The following is a 9,836-nucleotide window of genomic DNA, read 5'->3' as shown; positions in this document are numbered from 1 at the left end:
CGTTTGGTTGGAACCGGTTACCGTTTATTTTAAGCACCAAACAGAAGCAAATAGAGCAAACGGAACGAAACAGGGAGGGATCTACCTGAATCTGTCCAGTAGAAACTTGTTTTCGTTGCAAAACGTTTTCCGTTTAGAGTAAACAGTTTCCGTTGCAAAAAAAAAAAATGTTGCATCAAACCAAACGTTTTGCAACAGAATCCGGCTAATGAATACAACGTAGGAAAATAGTTGAAAATAAATATTGAGTGATTCAGAGCCATCACCTTCTGTTGGACCGTTACACGTTCTGTTGGATTTAGTGACGTTAAATTTGGGATTCCGTCGGGACTATTTTTTTCTTATTTTTGTGGGGTTTTACCATTGGACTACAAATCTTTATTTGGATTTGAGACTTTCTTTCAAATACTCAACCAGGGGTTCTGGTAAGACTAAGTTTTTCCAGTTACAGTATATGGTGAATTTGCTCATTGGACTGTGTGGCTGTGACTATTCATTAGCTGAATGAATCATTCTTGATAAATCTTTCTTGTGTTATTTTATTTAGAAATATTTTTATTTTCCTATACAATACACTATTATTGCACTGATCAATTACACCAATATTTTACTTTTGTAAAATATAATGTTTGTGGTTTATGCAAGTTTATGCAAGCAACATATTAGATCTAATAATTCAACAGAAGCCACATCTGCCAACCACATCCAAAACATTAAATCTTGATAAAACAAGTGGTCTGAATTAAATATAAACAAACAAAAAGGCTAGGTCACCTTTACCAGAGTTAAGACCCTACCAGAGAATGTCCTGAATACAAAGCCCCATCATTACCATGCCGCAAAGTCAACAAACATGCAGAGAAGTTCCCAATAGCAAACAGAAATCATAATTCACCTGAAAAATAGAATGGAACACTGATCAGCCATCGAATATCCCAAAATGCCATTCAGCAGACAGTGAACAGATACATCCAGGTACAATGAGGTTCTATATGATCTAACCAGTCTCCCCCTGAGCTACATTCTGGGACACTGGTATTCATCTTAACCTTGATCTATCAACGAATCAAGTTTATGACACACATTCAAGATGACATACTGATCTTCACATTAGACCTTGATCACGTCTCACAGTCATCCTATGTGACTCCTACAGACTAGTGTGAATGAAAAAAAACCCAGCAATGTTCAAGGGCACTTGAACCCAAGCTACGAATGTACACCAATCTGAACTACATAGGCCCAACACAGTACATAGTACAGCATATTGACTGTAAGTCATTTGGGGCGACAGTCCAATATCTCTAGTGGCTCATGTAAAAGTCCTCTGACTCATGACAAAGAACTTGACCAGATGTGTGATTAGACTTTTTATTTGATTTTGATATGACTTCTCTCTGATTCTCCTCATTTACGGCCACTTAAATGGGCTTGGGGAATAGATTCATATGTACTTTGATTCACAGGTGCGTAGAGGTAGCCTTTCATTGAATCCATTCCGACATGATGTCCATTATGGTTGATGAGCGGAAACCGCCAGGAGGAAACGACGTCCAACTATAGAGTCAACCATGCAAATAAAAGGAAGTTGTCGTGGGCTTGTGGTGCAAAGATTAAACTCACCAAGACTATAAAACTGGAGAGGATTACAGTTTCACGCCGCATTAGGATCCCTCATCCACTGAGGGGGGGTTAAAGGTTATTAGCTGTACTTACAGAGTTTCTGGGTGTCTATCTTTCTATCTGTTTGTCTTCCTGACTGACTGTCTTCTGACCTGTTTACCTCTTTTTGCCGTCCGTCTATCTGTCCGTCCGCCTGGCAGGCTGCCTGTCTGCACTTTAAAAAACTGAATTGATAAGGTAAATGCATATTGAATTCATTTTATTTTAACATAAATTCAAGGGATGAAGACACTGATTAGACTTTTGGGGAAACTTCTATTTCAGGTCGGGAACCGAAGAAATGGCAGCCATCCTTATCAGGGAGATGTTGAGATTCTGTGATTGGGAGGTCTGAAAAATGGCATTTCAATGATTGGTTGTGGTAAGAAGCAAATTTCAGATGATTGAAAATAATGTGACTTAATCACGGAGAGGGAATGTATAAAAGTGATCTGCCGAAAGCAGACAGGCTGAGATTCCTAGAGCTTTTGCAGAGTTAAGCTAATCGTTAATATCCATTTTGCTGCCCAAAAAACAATGTTGCTCTAAAGCTGATATTTGTACACTAGCGTTCAAAAGTTTGGGGTCACTTAGCAATTTCCTTTTTGAAAGAAAAGCATATTCTTTTGTCCATTAAAGTAACAATAATAATTGGTCACAAAAACAGGCATTCTTAATGTTGTTTATGACTATTGTAGCTGGAAACAGCAGATTTTTTTATGGAATATCTACATAGGCGTACAAAGGCCCGTTATCAGCAACCTCCTGTGTTCCAGGAGTGATGGTGTTAGCTAATCCAAGTTTATAATTTTAAAAGGCCAATTGATCATTAGAAAACCCCTTTGCAAAACTATGAAATAAAACATATGGAATCATGTAGTAACCAAAATCAAAATATATTTTATAAGTAGTCACCCTTTGCTGTTATGACAGCTTTGCACACTCTTGGCATTCTCTCAACCAGCTTCATGAGGTAGTCACCTGGAATGCATTTCAATTAACATGTGTGCCTTGTTAAAAGTACATTTGTGGAATTTAATATAATAAATAATAATATAATAATAATATAATAATATTTTCTTAAAAATAAATTAAATTAATTAAAGGAATTTCTTTCCTTCTTAATGCATTTGAGCCAACCAGTTGTGTTGTGACAAGGTAGTGTTATACAGAAGATAGCCCTATTTGGTAAACGACCAAGTCCATATTATGGCAAGAACAGCTCAAATAAGCAAAGAGAAACAACAGTCTATCATTACTTTAAGACATAAAGGTCAGTCAATCAAGGAAAATTTAAAGAACTTTAAATGTTTCTTCAATTGCTGTCGCAAAAACCATCAAGCTCTATGATGAAACTGGCTCTCATGAAGACCACCACAAGAAAGGAAGACCAGGGGCCTCCCGGGTGGCGCAGTGGTGAAGGGCGACGCACAATTGGCCTAGCGTCGTCCGGGTTAGGGAGGGGTTGGCCGGTAGGGATATCCTTGTCTCATCGCGCACCAGCGACACCTGTGGCGGGCCGGGCGCAGTGTGCGCTAACCAAGGTTGCCAGGTGCACGGTGCTTCCTCCGACACATTGGTGCGGCTGGCTTCCGGGTTGGATGCGCGCTGTGTTAAGAAGCAGTGCTTCTGTAGCATCTTATGTTTCACCGAGACAGACAATATACAGCTGCCGGTATTTACCATGCACCGGCAGAACAGAGGGGTTAGGTAGAGTAGAGTACCTTATGATAAGTTGTGCGCCTTTTTGTCAATAACAGCTGGTGCGCAATGTCTTATATTAAGAAGTCTCGAGGTATTGCTCGCCTTATGATAAGCTGTCGACCACACTATCTACCAAGATAGTGATAATCTGTATTATTTGTAGCCATTTATTTACCACCACAAAGCGAAGCTGGCACTAAGACCCCTCTCAACCAACTCTATAAGGCCATAAGCAAAGATGAAAATGCTCACCCAGAAGCGGCGCTCCTAGTGGCCGCGGACATTAATGCAGGCAAATTTAAATCAGTTCTACCAAATCTCAATCGCACTCCACACCACCCTTTCTCACTTGGACAAAAGGAACACCTATGTGAGAATGCTGTTCATCAACTATAGCTTAGCGTTCAACACCATAGTGCCCACGAAGCTTATTATTAAGCTGAGGACTTTGGGACTAAACACCTCCCTCTGCAATTGGATCCTGGACTTTCTGACGGGCCGCTCCCAGGTGGTAAGAGTAGGCAACAATACGTCTGCCACGCTGATCCTTAACACTGGGGCCACTCTGTGTACTTAGTCCCCTCCTGTATTCCCTGTTCACCCACGACTGCTTGGCCAAACACAACTCCAACACCATCATTAAGTTTGCTAATGACACAACAGTGGTAGGCCTGATCACCGACAACGATGAGACGGCCTATAGGGAGAAGGTCAGAAACCTAGCAGTGTGGTGCCAGGACAACAACCTCTCCCTCAATGTGAGCAAGACAAAGGAGCTGATCGTGGACTGCAGGAAAAGGCGGGCCGAACAGGCCCCCGTTAAAATCGACTGGGCTGTAGTGGAGCGGGTAGAGAGTTTCAATTTCCTTGGTGTCCACATCACCAACAAACTATCATGGTCCAAACATACCAAGACAGTCGTGAAGAGGGCACGACAAAACCTTTTCCCCCTCTGGAGACTAAAAAATTTGTCATGGGCCCCCAGATTCTCAAAAGGTTCAACAGACTGTGGTGTTTTATGAAACACTCACTATTAACATTGCACTTTAGTAATGATTCATTGTAAATGTGCGTCGCTAACGTTGCATAACAAACGTTGCATGGCAAACATTTCAGCACCATGGACAGGGAAAGCAACCAACCCTAAACCAGGGACAAAGCCTGTGAAAACCGGGCACCGTTTCAGCACGTTAGACAGTTCCACATACATATATTATTGTTTCACTTTGTATCATCAACCTTGAGTAATAATGTGTCTTAAAATGTGATGCTACATTGAAATTGTTTCAACACCATGGACAGGGAGAAACTGCTAAAGCTTTAAAGTCATTTTAGCTTGGACAGATACGCATAGAGCTCTTAATGAGAGACTATTCCTCACAGCTGTGCTCGGCTGTGGCTGTAGGCTGGAAGGCCTGCTGATAGATATAGTGTCAATCGTATTAATTTTCTTTTGAATACTTTAGCTGCGCTTGTTTGAGCTTGCCTGGTGCAATGGATCCAATGTAATTGTCCAAAAAGTGAAACTCCCACCCATCTAACACACTAGGCAGGAACCCCAAACGCTTGAAGTAAATGAAAGAAAACTACTAACGAGTCATGGGTTGGTAGGGTTTGGGTTGTGCAGCGTAAACACACATCTTTGTTTGACTTACTATACTGAAGAGATGTGCACTTACATTAAAGTTCGCTGTGGATGCCATGTAAGCTTGTTATAGGAACATTGAGTGAGTTAATGAGCCAGGGAATGAGTGAGCGAAGGAGGGATCGTGCTCTTTTCTCTTAATTTTGTCATTAGTAACAGACATGTTATCAGTGGATGCTTCAATCAAGGCTATATGTGCTAAACGCCTAAGTGTGTTGCACGTCTCCATTGTTAAGTCTGCAGAGATACTGACATGCCTTGGATGTCTCTGTCTTGGTGCATCGATTAGATTCCCTTCTCACCAAGCCCGGAAGTTTACGTATCATTCTCCCAATGAACTGGCAATGTCTCCTGCCAAATTTGTTTGGAGGCTTCCTTCACTTGGCCCAAGATCTGCAGATCTGGATCTAGAGGATGTTTGGTGGTGAGAGAGTACTGTGATTGTTCTTCCTCCTAGCGTTTTTTCTTTTGTATTTCGACATGTTTTGTGGAATTGCAACCTAAATACATTTTTGATTCAATTTTGGGGTGCTTCAAATTTGGATATTTTGATGGCAAGTAGTGTCGCGAGACTTAAAGTGGTAGTTTTCAGATCTCCAGAATGGGTTAACGTCCCAAGCCATTTGTTCTAGCTATATGTCCATATCCAGGTGTATGGGCCTCAATCTCTATTTTCATCATCTCTATTTACCTGGGATTGATGAATCATCTTGACATCAGACCACTTTTGAGCTCTGAAAGCATCTGACAAACTTTGATTTTGAACCTTGTTGAATAGCTAATTGTATTGCCACTTCACTTTTCAGTCCAGCTACCATTTTATTTAATAATTTCCCCTCACCTTTCTTTTTCTACGGTGAGAAAAAGAGAAATGTGTCAATTGCATGTATTTTTTAAATTGAAAAACGAAAGGCAATTAGCTTACATTGTGTTCCCAGTCAGAACAGAGAAAGGGAGAATTCAGATGTTAAATTCCACCATAGACTAAATTAAAAGTGTGCTGTCATATTTCTTTGAGAATATTGGTTGCTGTAACTCAATTATTAACAAAGAACTAATATGCTGCTTTAATTGTATAATCCCAATAGTGAGGCACAGCCTTCAGAAATACAGTTATTTCTTCATGGCGGCATTCCAATACAATTTGTCTGTAATTATTCTCTAAAATGAATAGATTGGTTAGCTAAAGAGGATTTGGTTAGCTTTTATCTCCTTTAGGTATTCGTAACACACTCAGAAGCAATGACTGTACAGACATGATAGTGTTTGTAAGGTATAAAAGCCATATTGGTTTTATATCCACTTGGTGTTGTTCCACCTGTGGCAGTTTGTTTCAGATTTCCCTGGATTTGTGTTCCAGTCATGAAAGACTTGCTCCAGCCTCCCATCTCTCTACCTCATCACAATATTCCTCCTGTTATCATCTCTGTCTTCTTCAACTTCCTCATGAGAGAGGCCAATGCCCTGTCTTCCTATCACACAACAACAGGGTAAACAACCACGATGGGTTTCTATTGTTTTCTGTTAATTAGGGCCTATTTTTAATATTTCACAGAACTGGTCGGCAGCGTGGCAGCTCTGTGTTGACGAATGAAAACAAGAGGTTTCACCGTGAATGTGGATTCACTTCAAACAAAACAGAGACATAGACACAGAGGCTCACACACGCACACACGCACGCACACACGCACACGCACACACGCGCACACGCGCACACACGCGCACACACGCACACATGCACACGCGCACACGCGCACACACACACACACACACACACACACACACACACACACACACACACACACACACACACACACACACACACACACACACACACACACACACACACACACACACACACACACACACACACACACACACACACACACAATGCTTACATCAATATATAAAAGGTGTGTGTATGCATGGTACATAGGCACATCCTCTCTTCTTCTCTGCTACAGTCAAAAATGTGATGTCCAGCATAGAGGACAAAATGGCTGGTGCTGAGCAGAAAAGATGACAAGGGGTGAATAAGATTTTTTTTCTCTGTTATTTCCTATAAGGGCTAATTATAGTACTTGCTTTCAGAAGTAGAACAATTGCAAAAGCCTAATATTTTGATATCAAATAATTACCAGATAAATGCAGACAGGATTACAGTAATTAAGCACGGTTCTTTATCTGTGTATCTCTAACATATGCATTATTAAGGTCTTTATCTGTGTGTAATCATTTCAAGTGGCAAAATCGCCTTGCAGTGAAAAAGTTCAGCCCAGAGTTGAATATTATAAACTCACAATAGCAATTATCATGTATTCCCTTAGGACAAACATAACCGCAAAACGCGAGGCTTGAATTATCTTTAGTGTTTTTTTTTTAAAGGTAGGCTATGAACTGGCTTCTCTTTTGCTTGGAGAGAGAGAGGAGATGAGGGAGCAGGGAGGAGGGATAGAGGTTTACATATGGGTTTAAGGGGAGGGGGGGAAAAGAGAGGGGAGGGAGGGAGACAGGCAGAGAGAGTTTTAATAAATATCTTGATTGCATACTGATACACCACTGAGTGTGTATCTACTCCTTCGTGAAAAAATGTTCCACAACGACAAGTTTAGCATTCAACACGTGTCGCGGGAGTGATGAAGAGAGAGGTTGCTAGGTGACGAGGCGTATATACGGAATTTTAACCAAATAACTGGTGAGAGGGGAAAGAGGGAGGAAGAGAGGTAGTCAGCAACATGTAGGTTCGCTGAGTACAGAAAAGCTCGACACTGTGTATCGGTGCAACATTTCAATATATAGGCTACACATCGGGAGATCACCCGCAGGATATGGTCAGAAGAGGAATGGATGTATTGTGGATGGAGAGACGAGGGGAGAAGAGAGTGTCGGGCTCCTGAAAAACAGTGAGTATTTTACTCCTTGCTGTGAGGCTGATATGTTTAGGTTTTCTTTAAGAAGTATTCCAAGATTTGCCCTTCAAATTCGGCTGAATGTTATACACGGGGACCGGAATAGTGGCGTAGCGTTTCCCGAGGCTATATATGTGTCGACTCGCATGGGTAGCTAGCTTGATGGATAGGCGACAACCGGCCGGTGCGCGAGACTTTGACCCCTCTGTCATTGATGCGCGTGCACACTCTAAGAGCTCTGACTATTTCCAGACTCACATTGCACATGCATAGCCTACTGTACATACACACACCGGCACGAGATTTTATTCACACACACACACACACACACACACACACACACACACACACACACACACACACACACACACACACACACACACACACACACACACACACACACACACACACACACACACACACACACACACACACACACACACACACACACACACACACACACACGTTCTGAGTCACCACACATAACTTACATTAGTGATGAAAGAAATGTGGACCTTTCTTATCTCACCAAAATCCGCATGTGCATCTGGGCACAAAACCATTCCTCATTAATATGCCATGTCGACCACATTGCCTTCATTTGAAGTCGGTTTATGCGCATGTGTGCCTTTGTCCTTTCTATTGTCTTCTTGTCCAGGGAGAACACTTTGTAGCCTTTTCCCTGCCACATCTCCTGCTATTTGCCCAAGACAGCTTTCAGATGTTGAATCAATCCTGGAGCTTTCTGTATGTACCCAATACCCATCTGTCAGCTGTTCTCCCCACTATATTCATTGGGAGACAGCTCTTTGAATTGCAATTCTGAGCTGTGCACAAGGTAATTTGCTCTGATCTTGTCAGAATTCTTTAGGCAAACTATCCTACTTGCACTGATGTGTGTATTTCAGTGGAGGCTCATCAGATGAGGAAGGGGAGGACCATTCTCCTCAATGCATTTCATAAAAATAAAAATAGTGAAACATTAAAAAAAGTTATCCTTTTTAGATAAAACTATACAAAATATATTCACATCACCAAATAATTTATTAAAATGCACTGGTTTGCAATGAAGGTCTACAGTAGCCTCAGCAGCACTCTGTAGGGTACCACTTCTGTCCTCCTCTGGGTATACAAAACCTAGGAGGCTCATGGGTCTCACCACCTTGCATAGACTTACACAGTAATTATGGCAGCTTCCTGAGGACGTCCTCCAGCCTATCAGAGCTCTTGTAGCATGAACTGACATGTTGTCCACCCAATCAAAGGGTTAGAGAATTAATCTAGTACTGAAAGCATAAGCTACAGCTAGTTAGCAATGCAGTGCATAACATGTGGTGAGTAGTTGACTCAAAGAGAGAGAAAGACAATAGTTAATTTCAAAATGAAGGAGAAGCAAGAGAGAGCGTGAGCTAGCTAGCTATATTTCATATTACAGTGCATTTGGAAAGTATTCAGACCCCTTCACCTTTTACACATGTTGTTATGTTACAGCCTTGTTCTAACATTGATTAAATGGTCCCCCCCCCCCCCTCATTAATGTTCAAAACTGAAATATCACAGTTACATTCAGTATTCAGACCCTTTACTCAGTACTTTTTTTGAAGTACCTTTGGCAGCGATTACAGCCTTGAGTCTTCTTGGGTATGACGTTACAAGCTTGGCACACCTGTATTTGGGGAGTTTCTAACAAGCATGGCACACCTGTATTTGGGGAGCTTCTTCCATTCATCTCTGCAGATCCTCTCAAGCTCTGTCAGGTTGGATGGGGAGCGTCGCTGCACAGCGATTTTCAAGTCTCTCCAGAGGTGTTCGATCGGGTTCAAGTCTGGGCTCTGGCTGGGCCACTAAAGGACATACAGAAACTTGGATGTGTGCTTAGGGTCATTGTCCTGTTGGAAGGTGAACCTTCACCCAAG

At 41.7% G+C, this 9,836-nt stretch overlaps 1 protein-coding gene across 1 annotated transcript in view; it reads left to right on the top strand.

The window, feature by feature from the left end:
• Positions 1 to 7,588: 7,588 nt before the first annotated feature.
• LOC124043568 (glutamate receptor ionotropic, NMDA 2D-like) overlaps positions 7,589 to 9,836 on the top strand; it is a 56,520-nt gene continuing 54,272 nt past the window's right edge. Inside the window, exon 1 of the mRNA XM_046362281.1 lies at positions 7,589 to 7,914. The gene's annotated coding sequence lies outside the window, so the exon portion shown is untranslated. The remainder of the gene's footprint in view (positions 7,915 to 9,836) is intronic.

This window comes from Oncorhynchus gorbuscha, linkage group LG09 (assembly GCF_021184085.1).
Source record: "Oncorhynchus gorbuscha isolate QuinsamMale2020 ecotype Even-year linkage group LG09, OgorEven_v1.0, whole genome shotgun sequence".
Lineage (NCBI taxonomy): Eukaryota > Metazoa > Chordata > Actinopteri > Salmoniformes > Salmonidae > Oncorhynchus > Oncorhynchus gorbuscha.
This window is presented reverse-complemented; position numbering and strand designations above follow the sequence as displayed.